Raw genomic sequence first — 15,581 nt, 5'->3', positions numbered from 1 at the left:
ATGCTGGAGCTCCAATACTTTAGACACCCGATGGGAAGAGCTAACTCATTTGAAAAGACCCTGATGCTGGGAAAGATTGAAGGCGGGAGGAGAAGGGGACAACAGAGGATGAGATGGCTGGATGGCATCACCAACTCAATGGATGAGCAAACTCTGGGAGATGGTGAAGGACAGGGAAGCCTGGCATGCTGCAGCTCATGGCGGCAGGGGGGAGGCGTCACAAAAAATCAGACATGATTTAGCGACTGAACAACAAACGTGTGTATAGGGGAGAACATAGTATATATGGAGTTTGGTACTCTCCGAGGTTACAGGCATCCACTGAGGGTCTTGGAACATATACCCCATGTATAAGAGGGAACTAATATATATATATTTTTTATTTTTTATACTTTATATTTTTGATGCACTGTGAATTATAAAAAGACAGATGTGCGTGCGCATGTGTGTGTGTATGGGTGAATGGGTGTAGTTATGTGTTGGTAAAAAGGAAGGAGTGTTTCAGGCAGTGAGAATAGCATACATGCATGCTGACAAGTGAGAAAAAGCACAGTGTACTTGGGGAACTGAAAAAAGGCCAGCATGACTGGAATCTGCAGGCAGTAACATGGTATACCCTCAAAGTCCAGTTCTTTCATGTTTTTACTTGTTTTCTTTTCAAGTTTTTAAAATTGAGGCCTATTTTACAAAAATCAAATATCTACATTGTAAAAAAAAAATATCTACATTGTAACATAGATCAATGAGTTTTGACAACTGCAAACACTCAGGTAAAGCACCACCAAATCAAGATATAATGTTTCCTTCTCTTCAAGAAGTTGCCTAATATCCCCAAACCTTGGGCGGCTGCTGTTCTGATTCCTGTTACCCAGATTTGTCTCCTTTGTTCTTGGAATCATGCAGTGTGCACCTGTCTTTCTACATTGTGTTTTTGAGATACATCTGTGTTGTTCCAACAGCTCCCACCTGGGTGATGGTTTTCTGTTGGGTTTGCAGGAGTAAGTGGAAGTCATAAATTTGGGCCTAACCAGAACAATTTCATTAATGATGGATTTTCTTAGAACAGGCTTACATCAACTGCCATGGACCACAGGAGCACTATTTAACGTGGCAAGGTGCTTCTGATTAAAAAGAAGCTGGCAAAATGTAACTCAAAGCTTATCCTTGACCCAGCTCTTTTACATTAGGAGTTTCTCTTACATTTAAATATACTCACGCATGTACAACATGACGTCTGTACAAGAATATGAATGCCAGGACTATCTTTTTCATAGCTGAGGATTAGAAACAAACTAATGTCCATCAATAGGGATCTGATTAAATAAATAATAGAGTCCAGAAATGGAACCCTATCCAGTCATGAAAATAAGTGAGAAGGTTCCTGGTAGACAGAAATGAGATGATTTCCTAAGGGCAAGAAGTGGAATAGTGTGTTCATTCACTTTATTCAATGAATATTTATGAAGAAACTACAGTATGCCAGGTGCCATTCGACATGCTGAGGATATAACATCATACCATTAAAGTCCCTCTCCTCGTGCTGCATCCATTCTAGTGGCAGGAGTAGAAGGAAAAATAAACAGATGAAAAATATATTTGTAGGGTGTGCTATCATGAATATAAAAGAAAAGAATAAAAGGGGAGAAGAAAAACTTAACCCTGGTGGTCCAGTGATGAAGCCTCCATGCTCCCCCTGTAGGGGGCGTGGATTTCATCGCTTGGGTAACTAAGATCCCGCATGCTCCAAGGCACAGCCAAAGGTAGGGGAAAAAGGAAAAGAAAACGTAAACGCATTCTTTAATTTTTTTATTTTTAGCCATGATCTTAGTTCCCTGACCAGAGAGTGAACCTGGGGCCGGGCAGTGAGGGCTCTGAGCCCTAACCACTGGACCACTAGGGGATTCCCAATGTGTTTTTAAAAATATGCATAAAATCTCTGTCTTGAAGAAGATACTCCAACTTGTAGCACTGGGGAAGAGAACTGGGAAGGTGGGGGACACGGACATAGGAACAAATACCATTTTGTGCTCTTTGTACCCTCTGAATTTTAAAATTTTGAATGTTACCTAACCCAGAACTAATGGATATAATTATAATTTTTTTTTTTTAAGTTGGAAGAAGCACTTGGCAGTATTTCCAAGCACCTGGGCCCTCAAATTGTGGGAAACACCCAACTGTTTTTGAATCAGGGCTGGAGGAAAGGGCTAGCTCCAGGCTGTCACTCACTGCTGTCATGAACCTAAGTTATAACATCACTCCAGGAAGATTAAAGAGGCATCAGGGGGACAGAAGGAAATAAAATCAATCTTGAGTCACTTATGTTTCACGGGTATTTATAAAAGCCTTAGGCAGCTCCTTCCTAAATATGAATTAATGTCAACAGCAAGTCATCTCAGGAAATGCAAGTTCCTCTCTTTAAACTTTCTGGGACCATCCCATGCTGGAATGAACTGCATAGAGCCAAGTTCTTTCACAGGGAACATCTGTGTGTGGGCAAGTGGAGGGATGGGAAGACAATAAAAGGACCATCTGAAAAAAAAAAAGAGTGAGCAAGACCTCATCTTTTTTCTCAGCTTCCTTTGAGTTGTCCATATGTTTGGTTGTATGGGAAGGAAGGTCTATAAGGATTATTGTTTGGGTTTATTCATGTGAAGGTGGCAATCTGAAAGAGGAGCCTGACTGAACTCTGTTATCTTTTTTTTTTTTTTTTTAATTTACTTGGCTGTGCCAGGCCTTAGTTACAGCATGCAGGATCTGGTTCCCTGATCAGGGATCAAACTCAGGCCCCCTGCATTGGGAGTGTGGAGTCTTAGCCACTGGACCATCAGGGAAGCCCCTGAAATCTGTACTCTTTGTGAATGTTTGTATTCCTGAACCTTCCCAGAATTACTGGATGATGGCTCTATGACTACTGTCTCCGTGTGGCCTCCAGTCAACCAAAATGGGAGAAAAAAGTTTGGCTTTGAATAACAGGTCTATAATTATCTTATCTCACAATAAATTACCCCTTTAAAATATCCTATCATTATTTTTCTTATATTTTTATTAACTTTTAATAACTAGTTAACATAGGAATCTAATTTTGAAAAAATTAGATTGTTGCAGATAAAATTTTGGTTCTCTTTAATCATTTCCTACAATGCTAATTTAATTGGTCTGGAGTGTGGCTGGCAAGTATTAACAGTTACTTTCTTACAATGATTCTAATACTCAGCAAAGTACGAGAACCACTTGTTTAACTGATAAAGGACTCCAATATTTTTGAAAACTCAATACCTAGATGTTATGGAAAATATGTATATATTTAACATAATAAATGGTTTTCTCGTCTGAACCACCAGGGATTTCTCTAAATGGTTTTCTTTCTCTAAGTCAAAGGTGAAATTTCCCTTTCAATACAGACTGCATTTCAGCAAAAGCACTTCCATAAACATTTGAGTTTTGCAAATAAAAAGCCAATTTGTGGGACTTCCCTGGTGGCTCAGTGGCTAAGACTGTGCACTCCCAATGCAGGAGGCCTGGGTTCGATCCCTGTTTGGGGAACTAGGTCCCACATACTGCAACTAAAGACCCAGTGTGGTCAAATAAATAAATAAATAAATGTTAAAAAGTTAAAAAGCCAATTTGCAATCCTGGAATGAAACCTGAGGACAATGAGACCCTAAACTTGTACCAGAGTTGTCACTGTTGGGGAATGTTGCACCTCTGTAGATCATCAACACGTGGCTTGAGACTGGGCACTGAGGAAGAACCAATGAAGAAGTCTCTTGGCCAGAGACAGAGAAGGCTGTCCAGACCCTTCTGGAAGGTGAGGCTGAGACACTTTGAGGACTGTGCTGTCCAACACAGTAGCCACCATCTGCATGCCGTTATTTGCCTTTAAATATAAGTGAATTAAAAATTAAATCAAATTAAAAATTCAGTTTCTCAGTCATAGTAGCCACATTTCAAGTGTTCAATAGCCACGTATAACTAGTGGTTACCATACCGGATGCAAACATAGAACATCCCCATCGTCAAAGATAGCTCTTTGGGACAGCACCGCTGTAGAAATCATTTTACATGGTCTTATCCAGTTGGTAGTTAAAAATTTCCTTTCCTGAAATGTAATTACGTGCTCTTATTACCAAGCTTTCGACACAGTTTTAAAATGATAATAACAGCTAACATTTATTGAACACTTACATAACCGTCACTTCTCTTGGTTGCAGACAGCAGGTTTCTCTCTTGCTAATTTAAGCATGAAAGGACTTATTAAAGGGTATGACTTTAGCTCACAGAATCAGTAGGAAAGTCAAGAAACAGACTCTAGGCTAAACATCCAGGAACCACTCCCAAAATGATACTGTGGAACTGTTGACAAGCAAGCCACAGCCACTGCCACCATCCGGAAGCCTCAGAACTGCTAAGCTGCCACCACAGCTGCTGGTTCTAGAATCACAAGGCCTTGGCCATGAACGGCCTCAGCAAAATGGAGGCTTCACACCTGCCTCTTCCTCCACATAGCTCCTAGTTCTAAAGACTCACACAAATGGAATCTAAGTCATCAACAGAACTGGAGCTGCAAGGGAGTTTGTGACATGTTATGCATATTTATCCCTCCAGCCTCCTGAGGTTCAGAAAGTGAGCTAAGACGGGGCAGGAGTGGGTTTGGAGCAAAGCAGTCAGTCTAAAGTAACTGCCACGACCTGCTGTATGCCAAGTCCTGTGAACATGCCTGATGCACTGCTTTCTTACAAGAATTCAGGGAGGAAGGGCCTGTAATCAACCGCCTTTGACAGAGGAGGACGCTACAGGAAATGGTGGGGCACACAGTCAGTCTCAGCTGTGCTTTGCGAGGTTAGAAGAGGGCCCTCTGCCCACCGGGGAGAGAAGAAAGTGGAGCGAGGAGGGGACAGCTGCCTGGAGAAGCAGGGATGGAAGATGACCACACAGGAGGAAAAAAGCAGCAGTTCCAAGGTGACAAAGGACAGCCAGAACGAATTTGAGAACTCACGAGTGCTGTGCTGTAGAAATTCATGCCAGATTGCAGAGTCCCTGCCCTCTCCACAAACCCATGCCGCCCTCAATGGGAAGAACCGTAACTCACGCACAATCGAGACACAAGGACACTTGTCTGTCTTCATCCCAACAACCCCAGTTGCACCTGTGGCAAAGGAGAGGAGTACAAAAGTAAAGAACTCAAGCAGGGAAGGCTTCCAGAAGGAGGCGAGTTTTTAGTGGGTTTGAGAGGAGATGTGTTAGCTTATGCACAGCTGTCAGAAGGCAGAGGGTTTCAGATGAAAGAACGCATCCATCCACATGCCAAGACTCATGCCAAGGCTGAAAGGGGGCAGCCACTGTGGCATATCAAAGCAGTGCCCTTGACTGAGGATGAAGGAGGTGAGTCAGTGTTTGGGAGAAAACAATAAATAAGCAGGGTTGGGAAGGGAGTTGATTTGCAGGATAAAAATCATGTGAAACCTTTCCTATGATAATAATTAAATTCAAATATTAGCAAAGTATGTATTGAAACTGGATTTGAAGCAGAATGAAAATCTCTGGGAGTGGGTCCTAGACATTTTCTAACAAACACTCCTGGGTTGATTCTCCTGATCTGCCTGTCCTGAGGACTATCCCCAGTTTTAGCTTTCCTTCTCTGCAATGCAGCTCAAGTTTTGGTGAGCAGGGGTTAGGGTCCCTTTGCCACATCATTCTTTCCTGGAGACATTCTAGTAGGATCAAAAGATAACTACATCAGGGAAAAGAATACAGCTGAAGAAAATGGGACTCTTGAAGTTGGGCAACTCAGAAAAATTTAAGAAAGGGGTGTCAACACCCCAAACATATGGTGGCATGTATGATTCTGTGCTTAAGCTTTACCAAACAATACATTTTCACAAGTGTTTCCACCTGCCAAGTTCAATCTTAAGCCATTTAATAATATATTAAATCATTTAACCCTCACAGCAATTACCAACACTAAGCTATCCTCATTTTACAAATGAGAAAAATGAGGCTTAGAGGGTCCCATAGCTAAGAACTGGACTCCACAGCCCATGGATTTAACTATTCTGCTATGCTGCCTTGACTTCCTCTTCCTCATTTGTGTTTTCTTATTATTTTTCATGTGTTATGTTCATATACTTGTCAGCTTCAAAAACTAGAAGTTTCTTAGAGAGTAATGATCAAGTCTAATAATTCATCCTTTGATACCCCAGCACTTGCTGGAGATGAGCACACAGCGAGTGCTTAATATACATAAGCGAGACAGCTTTGTGACACAGTGATCATTCACCTTAACTCATCAGTTCTTGCAGATACTCACAGCTTCCAGAGAACAAGTAGAAGGAGTGAATCCTCATTCATAGAGGACCACAGTCAAGGCTCTTGGATCCTGACAGTCACAGGCTTAAATCCTGACTCAGACACTTTAGTGGTGTAATCTCAGGCAAATGTTAAAAGGAAAAATAAATTAAAATTACAGTTTATAGGCACTTCCCTGGTGGTCCAGTGGCTAAGACTCTACGCTCCCAAGGCAGGGAGACCGAGTTCAAACCCTGGTCGGGGAACTAGATCTCACCTTCTATTGCGAACAGTTTGCATGCCACAGTGAAGATCGAAGATCCCGCATGCTGCAACTAAGATCCGGCACAGTCAAAAAACTAAATAAAACTAATTAAAAAAATTATAAAGGATTATTCTTAAAAAAAAAAAAAAGGCACTGCTGTTGGGGCATGAAAAATAGCTAGGAAAGTTTATGATTCAGGATTTAAATACATATATTAAGTATGTGTTTTATAAAAGTGGTAGGTGGCTGTGTTCCCAGAAGAGCTCAGTGTCTTGCTAGCGGGCCTACTGCCTCTCCTGGGCCCCACCTATTGAGAAAGGCCCAGCAGCAAGAAGAGAGACTCATGGTTAAATGTTAACTTGTGTTTATTTCTCTACAACTGCCTGCTGTTTAATTTGGCCAACCCAGTGAAGATTCTTTCGTAAGCCTGTGTGTAATTTCTAAACACCAGACCTACGACCTTCACACACATGCTAAACATTTATAGAGTGGGAGAGTTCTCCTTTTTTCTCCATCAGTGGAGTGAGTAAATACCAACATCCTCCCCTCCCGTCCCCTCCCAAAAAGTATTCTTTGATCTGCACTACAGATAAACCAGTAATAATTCATCCTGATCAGCTAAGAGCTATAAAGCAGATTCTTTGATAAGTCAATTAATTTCAGAGGGCACTGGGGCTTGTTTCTTCCTGATGCCAATTTAGATTCTTAAAGTCATAGAGTTTTAGAGCTGGAAAGAGATCTTTGAAGATTAGCTCGTCAAACTGTCTGATGTTAAAATCTGTTAAAACGAGATGAGAAAACTGAGCTTTAGAGAGGAAAAAGGCAGTATAGACTCACGCACAGATGTTAAGGAAGAAAGAGCCCTACAGGAATTATTTGTCCCAAATTTCTACAGAATTTTAAGCTTTCTGTGATATTGCTTTTTGTTTCCTTTGTAATCTGATAATTCAAGTATAGTGTTCGTGCCTGGAATTGGAAATCTGTAGACACTGATCCTGTTGTATGCGGACATCAGAAATATGTGAGAATCACTGCTGCCCCCTGCTGGAAGTTTAAAATCTCATAGGTTTTCCAAGTTACAGGGAATTTTTTTTTTTTTAATCAAAAAAATTATAAAAGTGATGTTTCTTTAGGTTAATAAGTTTAAACAGCATGAAAGGTTGCGGGGAAGGGACAGTTAGAGAGTTTGTGATGGACATGTACACACTGCTGTGTTTAAAGCGGATAACCAACAAGGGCCTGCCGTATAGCACATGGAACCCCGTCAGCTCAATGTTACGTGGCAGCAGGATGGGGGGGAGTCTGGGGGAGGCCGGATACATGTATATACGTGGCTGACTCCCTTAGCTGTTCCCCTGAAACTATCACCACATTGTTAATCAGCTGAACCCCAATACAAAATAAAAAGTTAAATAAAACGCAGGAAAGGGTATAAGGAGAAATTAGAAATTTACTTCCCTTCGATCATACTTCCCAATGATAACTGTCACTAACAATTTTTTGGGAACATTCTTCCACATGTTTTCTACTTATGTATATATATATGCATATGGGTATGTATGTATTACATACAAATAGGACAATACTTACTATGTGCACTGTTTTGTAACACATTTTTTCTTTTTTCTTTAATTTACTGATTTTTGAATAATACATTCAAACTAATCTAATGTTATTTCAATTATATCTCAATTTTTTAAAAAAAGAACTGTCTTGAACACCTTCCAAAGTCATATATATTGACAAACCTTGTTCCTTTCCATGGCACAATAATATTTTTTTCACTGCTTGGGTGTATCATAAATTATTCATTCAGTACTTCTTTGATGGAATAAAACATAAATCTCTATAAAAGTAAGGACTTTATTATTTTCTTGTTAGTGCTGTCTCTTATAATGAGAATAAGGCTCAATAAAAGTTGTTTAATGAATGATTTGACATTTTCCTAGTTTCAAGTATTTTTCTGTTTCAAAAATGCTGCCCTGAATATGTTTGTGTCTATATTTTGGGGCACAGGAAAAAAAATCGAGAAAGACGTACAGGTTGAAAGGTGTGCAAATTTTCAATTTTGTTTGGTGGCCAATTTGGTACTTTTAATGAACAATGGATCCGGGAGTTTAATAATCCTATCATTCCCACCCCTTACTGGGCATCAAAATTCAGATTCTCCCAGAGAATTTAAAATAACTCCTAAAATAAAATAAAATAACTCCTTTCTGCACATACCTTTTCGGTTCTAATTCAGTTGTGTGTGTGTGTGTGTGTGTGTGTGTGTGTGTGTGTGTAGGGAATATATATATTGAATAGCCCCTCCACAACACCGTGATTCCAATGCATACCCAGGACCAGGAACACCTTATTTCTTGCTACACTGCAGCAGATGGAAATGTGCTCTCCTATATCCTGACTGTAACATGCTTACTCATTTGTTACGCACCTGATGCTTATCGAGTGCCTACTGTATGCAGGACCCTGTGTTCTCTCTCCCAGAGGCAAGACTGCACAGGGGGTGTGGTATGGATCGCGCCACTCCCGTGGGTGGTGGTGCCGGGTTAAGTGGGTGAGTCTGCTGGCCGGTGGCTGGGGTTTGGGGAGGGAGCAGCATGTGGGTGAAACTCAGGAATCCTGCAGCGCTGCAGTGGCAAGAATTTTTAAAAGGCTTCGATGACATGTCTGTGTGTCTGACAAACACGGAGCCAGTCCAATTTTAGGTCCTCTTAGGCGACTGCTACTGGGGTTCCCTACAAGTGATGCGTGGGGTGGGGCACAGTCCTTCTCCCCTGGGCCCTTCTAAGGCAGATAAAATACAATGCAGGTGAAATACACATGGGAAATGCACCATGGCCAGCCAACAGATTGGGGTCATAAAAAAGGATGACAGATTCCACGTCATTCATGACCCACCCAAATGTCACATCCTTCGGCAGTTCCTGCCACAAGCAGGTTTGTTTCCACATACTTCATAGCACTGGAAATATAACAACGGAAAAAAATATATATTGCTACTACTGCCACTTGAGGTTTATTATGTCAAAACTTCTAGTTGCTTTATTGAGCGACCCCATCATATTCTCCCAATAGTGCAGGAAACTCAGGGAAGTTAAATGACTAGATAAAAGCCATACAATTTGTTTAACAGAGTGGTCTTCACAATTTTTCTGCTTGTACATGCCATCACATGGGCTTCCCTGGTGCATCAGTAGTAAAGAATCTGCCTGCCAATGCAGGAGACTTCAGTTCGATTCCTGAGTCGGGAAGGTCCCTTGGAGAAGGAAATGACAAACCAATCCAGTATTCTTGCTTGGGAAATCCCATAGACAGAGGAGCCTGGCTGGCCACAGTCCATGGGGTCGCAAAAGAGTCAAACACAACCTACTGACTAAACAACAACAAATGCCATCAAATAATTTTGAAAAATGGTGTATCCCTAGAGACAGATACACTTCTATGGACGTGTAACTTAAAACAAAGGAGGCACTACAAAGAGTGGGAAAAGATCTTTAAAAAGTAGCGCTAGGATCCCTAGATACCTAGTGGAAAAAAATGAAACTGGACCCTTCTTCATTTCATATACAAACATAAAATCCAGGTGGATGAAGACTTAAATGTGAAAGGCAAAAATCTACAGTTTTTTAAAAGATTATATATATATATATATATATATATATATATATATATATCTTTATGACCTGTGAATGAAAGGATTTCTTTAACAAGCCCTATCAGTTCTCAGGATACAAGAATGATAAATTAAATTATACTTAATAAGTAAGTTAAGATACCCAGTGGTTCTTAAGTATACTCTCTAAAGAGTATAATAATAAAGCAGAAAGTGAGAGAAGGTATTTGCAATAAATAACTCAACAGACTGTTGCATTATTAAGCTTAGGCAGCAAGGTTAAATGGATTTACTGGAAAACACGCATTCTTTGAATGTATGTTATATTTCACAAGAAAAAAAGAAAAGAAACTACTGCCTAAGATTATGTATCCCCTTGTCAATTTTAAAGTTGATATCTGGGAGGGACGCTCAAGAGGTGGGGATATATGTATACTTAGAGCTGATTCACGTTGCAGTACAGCAGAAAGGAACATAATGTTATAAAGCAATTTTACTCCAATTAAAAAATAAATTAAGTTGACATCTAGGAGTTTTTCATCTTATTTACATTTTTAAAACTTGTACAATAATGCTCATAGCAGCCTTATTTGTAACTCCCAAATTGGAAACAGCCCAAGTATCTACGGAGAATGGATAAACAAATTGTGGATTTTTGTACAACGGAACATTACTCAGCAATAAAAAGGAACAGGGACGAATCTCAAAAACATGGTGATACAAAAGAAGTCTAGCACAGGGCATCTATTATACTATATGATTCTGTTTATACGAAATTCAAAAACAGACAAAACTAAGGCGTTGAAACCCAAAGAGCAGTTGGGGATGGGGATTGGCTTGAAAGGGGCATAACGGAATTTTCTGGAGTGGTTCATCATGTGCTAACTAGATACAAAAGATGTAACTACTGCACATTACAGATCTTAACATTTAAAAATAAAACTATTATATCACTGTCATAAATATATCCAATGAAATATAAATACAATAGTGATTTGATATCTACCATCATCCTTTTAAAAATAGATATGGGGATTTCCCTGGTGGTCCAATGGCTAAGACTTGGCACTACTAATGCAGAGGGCCTGGGTCCGATCTCTGGCCAGGGAACTAGATCCTGCATGCCACGACTGAGCATTCCCTAGGTCGTGTCTGAATCTTTGAGACCTCATGGACTGTAGCCCAGCAGGCTCTTCTGCCCATGGAATTTTCCAGACAAGAATACTGGGAACAGGTTGCCATTTCTTCCTCCAGGGGATCCTCCCAACTCAGGGATCGAACCCGCATCTCTTACGTCTCCTGTGTTGGCAGGAGACGGCACCACCTGGGAGGCTGCAAATATCCTTCATGTGGTAACTAAAGATTCCTGCAACTAGAAATCCCACGTGCCACAGCAGAGATCCCTTGTTCCTCAATTAAGGCTTGGCACAGCCATATCAATAAATATTTTAAAAAATTCAAACATATCTGATCTAACTCAAACATATTCATTATGGTATCTTGGGCAAGTCAACCTCCTGGAGACTTGGTTCACTCAACAGTAACACTGGCAAAATGAGACCTTTTTTGCAAGATTTTGGTTAAGATTAAATGAAATGGCAGATCTAAGTCACCTTAGCATAGTAAGTGATAAACAGTAAACATGCGAAAAAATTTTTATAAGTATTATTTCTATAAATTCATTATGTTTCTATCCTTTTTCTCTTATTACATCTTGAGCATAAAATAATCTTTGGGTCCATAATTATTGGTTTATTTTATGGTGAGGTACAACTTTTATTACCAATAAAAATTCCTTACTATGAACACACAATGACTTAGTTAACAATTTTATTATCAGATCTTTTCAGTTCTAATTTTTTTTTACATAACAAGTAATGCTGTGATGAAAATCCTTGTACTTAAATCTTGGTGCTCTCATTCATGATTATTTCCATAGAGTAAATTTCTAAACAATAGAATTTGTATGGCTTTTTTTTTCCTTTTTCCTTTTCTGAGTTGCTCTCTGGAAAAGTCGTACTGATTTATTCTCACCAGCACTGGCTGACACTGCTTATTTCACAGCACCCAAGGTATTAATTATTTGTTAAAATTTTACTATTACTATAATAATTTAACTGGAGTGTATCAAGCATTGTTTACAGGCCTTATCTCATTTCCTCTTCACTACAACCCTCTGAAGGGTCCATTTGGTAGTCTGGTGTCTTTAGAAGATTGGGAAACCAAGGCTTCCAGAGGTTAAGGTCTTAGCCAAGCCAGTATAGGTATACCTCATTTTATTGTGGGTCACAGATGTTGAGTTTTTTTTTTTTTTTTTAAACAAATTGAAGGTAATTCGTGTGACTCATTTTATTGCAGTGGCCTGGAACCAAACTTGCAATATCTCTGAGGTATGCCTATAACGCCACTGGACCAGGATAAGCCTATTTGGTCCTTAACATGCTAACTATGGGGCTTCCCTGGTGGCTCTGCTGGTAAAGAATCTGCCTACAATGTGGGAGAACCAGGTTCAACCCCTGTGTTGGGAAGATTCCCTGGAGAAGGGAATGGCTAGCCTTCCATGGACTATATAGTTCATGAAGTCTCAAAGAGTTGACCACAACTGAGTGACTTTCACATGCAGACCATGGCTTCTCCCCTGTATCACACTGCCTCCTGCTGGTGCCCACTGAGAGGGCAAGAAGTCCTGAAACTCCTCACATCAGGTTCCTTAGATGAGATTTGGGTATTTGTGGTCAGGAAGAGAGTGACGCTGGGACAACCACATAATAGTGGGACTTTGAAAAATGAGAAAGCTCATCAAGCTTTTCCCTTAATATTTATGCAATTTATGTGTTATATATTAACTTAAAAAAAAGAAAACAAAAAATGAGAAGATTTTTGATAGAAAAGGAAAGGCTTTGCAGGCAGGCAGGCAGGCAGGCAATAAATGGGTAAGTTAATAAAAGTAGCTCACACTTACTGAGTCCTGACTACAAGCCAGACCCCTCACCAAGGGCACTGGAAATACTAATTCATTTAATTTTTATACAACTCCCATGCGGTACCTCTGTTATTTGTGCTTGACAGATGAGGAAACAGAAGCACAGAGATGGTTAAGTAACTTGCTCAAGGTTACACGTCTAGCAAATCAAACAGCCAGGATTTGAGGCAGGTAATTTGGCTCCTGCTTAGAAGCAGGTAGGCTGGAGCTTCCCTGGTGGTCCAGTGGTTAAGAATCTGCTCTGCAATGCAGGGGATACCAGTCTGATCCCTGGTCTGGGGCGATCCCACATGCTGTGGGGCTACTAAGGCCATGAGCTGAAACTACGGAAGCCCGCGCACCTAGAGCCTGAGTTCCATTACAAGAGAAGCCACCGTAATAAGAAGCCTGTGTACTGCAACCAGAAAGTAGCCCCCACTTGTTGCAACTAGAGAAAGCCCGCGCAGCAATGAAGACCCAACTCAGCCAAAAATAAATAAATAAAGCAGGCAGGCTGGGATCACAAAGCAGCCACAGTCACCAAAGATCTGAGAATGAGAGGTCTCTTCCCCTATTCTGGAATGTTCACCATAAGGAGATTTTGTCAGACCAGGATACCGAACGGTTTAAGGTCCAAGTCTAATTCATTCAGGGATCCAGCATGTCATGTCACATCCTCAATGATGCTGCCACTTGCCTTCCTGAGTTCTCCTTTAGTGGCCCCAAAATAGATCTCTGCTGATTCTGGTCCAGTGGTGTTAGTAGAAAAACGTTTGAAGCTAGACTAGTTACTGGGCCTCCCAGAGAAGGGGCACATGCACCCACCAGAACTGGGATTTCTCTATTTAGTCCCGATGATGCGCGATGAATTCCAAGCGCATCAGAGACACCTATAGGTGGCTCACATCCTACGTCCCCACTTGCTGCCTACACCCACAGCCCACCTAGTCCTTTGCAAATGCCCCCTATTCACTAACTCTCCTGCCTGTGGAAGATATAGTAGATGTGGAAGATGGTGATATATGCAATGAAGAAGGCTCTCCAAGGTCAATGTGACAAACCCAACACAGAAATGCAAGGAAGTAAGTAAGGTTTAGGAACCCAGCTCGTGTAACCCCAAGCTGGCAGTGGATTTGGAACTGGGGTTGGACAAGAAAATATTTGGAAAAGGAGAGAGAGGCCTCTCCAGGCCTGTCTACAAGGATAGAAAAGGAGAAAATAACTCAGGGTATGTATCCTGTTAAGTCATAAGATTATGCAGTCAGCGGCTCTGTAACTAGAAAATCCTAACACAAATATTTAAGAAATGGGAGGCAGTTACAAGAATGTCCCTGTTTGAGTAAATATAGTTTCCTGGTGGACACATAATTAAATTTCAGTAAAAATAACACACTGGTGGTACAGTTTACCAACATGCATCAAAAGCCTTACTCATGTTCCTGCTCAATTCTACCCAACCTCATGTGGCAGGCCCTGGGCTAGGCTCTTGGATGCACGCTAAACAAGAAGACAGAGTGCCAGCCCGCAGATGAGCTAACTGCGGAGAGCGTTGTTCAGGAAGGGCGAAGTATGGGGTGCTCGGGACACAGCACAAACAGGATTTAACCTAACCCAGAAAACCAAGAAGGGGTGAAATGTCTTCTAAGTGACACTTGAAGGACAGGAAGGATTTACTAAGGCTGGAATGGACAAGTGAAATGAAAGTCGCTCAGTCATGTCTGACTCTTTGCGACCCCATGGACTATACACAGTCCACAGAATTCTCCGGGCCAGAATACTGGAGTGGGTAGCCTTTCCCTTCTCCAGGGGATCTTCCCAACCCAGGGATCAAACTCAGGTTTTCCGCATTGTAGGCAGATTCTTCAGCGAGCCACAGGGAAACCCAGGTGAAGGCTCTGAGCAAACGGAGTAGTAGGTGAAAAGGAAATGATAGAAGTTGTACACACACACACACACACACACACACACACACACACACACGAAACACGAGCCCAAAATGAAGTTGGCAAATAGGCTACTTCTTCAGGCTTTAAAAGTCATTTTAAGAAGTCTGCATCATGTTCAAAAGTAAAAGGGAAGAGTGATGAGTGAAATTCTGATCAGTGTTCTACTGTATATTCTTTGACTCAATAATTCTACTTTAAGGAAATTATTCTAAGGAAATAATTATGAATTTGTGCAATGCACAATTTGTGCAATCTAAAAGGATTTTTCTAATACCGAGATAGTCTAGAATTACAAAATTTTGAAATAAATTGAATAACTTATGGTGGTGAAAGTGATAGTCTCTCAGTTGTGTCGGATTCTTTGTGACCCCGGGGACTGTAGCCTGACAGGCTCCTCTGTCCATGGGATTTCTCAGGCATTGCAAGCAGATTCTTTACCATCTGAACCACCAGGTAAGCCCCCTTACAGTAGTTGTTTAGATAAATGAGACTGGTTCATCGGTA

The 15,581-nt window shown here is 40.9% G+C and overlaps 1 protein-coding gene across 1 annotated transcript in view; it reads right to left on the bottom strand.

Annotated features, from left to right (window-relative positions):
- The window catches only part of NIP7 (nucleolar pre-rRNA processing protein NIP7), a 66,641-nt gene that overhangs the window by 17,384 nt on the left and 33,676 nt on the right, over window positions 1-15,581 (bottom strand). The window lies entirely within an intron of this gene.

Source organism: Muntiacus reevesi, chromosome 2 (genome assembly GCF_963930625.1).
Source record: "Muntiacus reevesi chromosome 2, mMunRee1.1, whole genome shotgun sequence".
NCBI lineage: Eukaryota > Metazoa > Chordata > Mammalia > Artiodactyla > Cervidae > Muntiacus > Muntiacus reevesi.
This window is presented reverse-complemented; position numbering and strand designations above follow the sequence as displayed.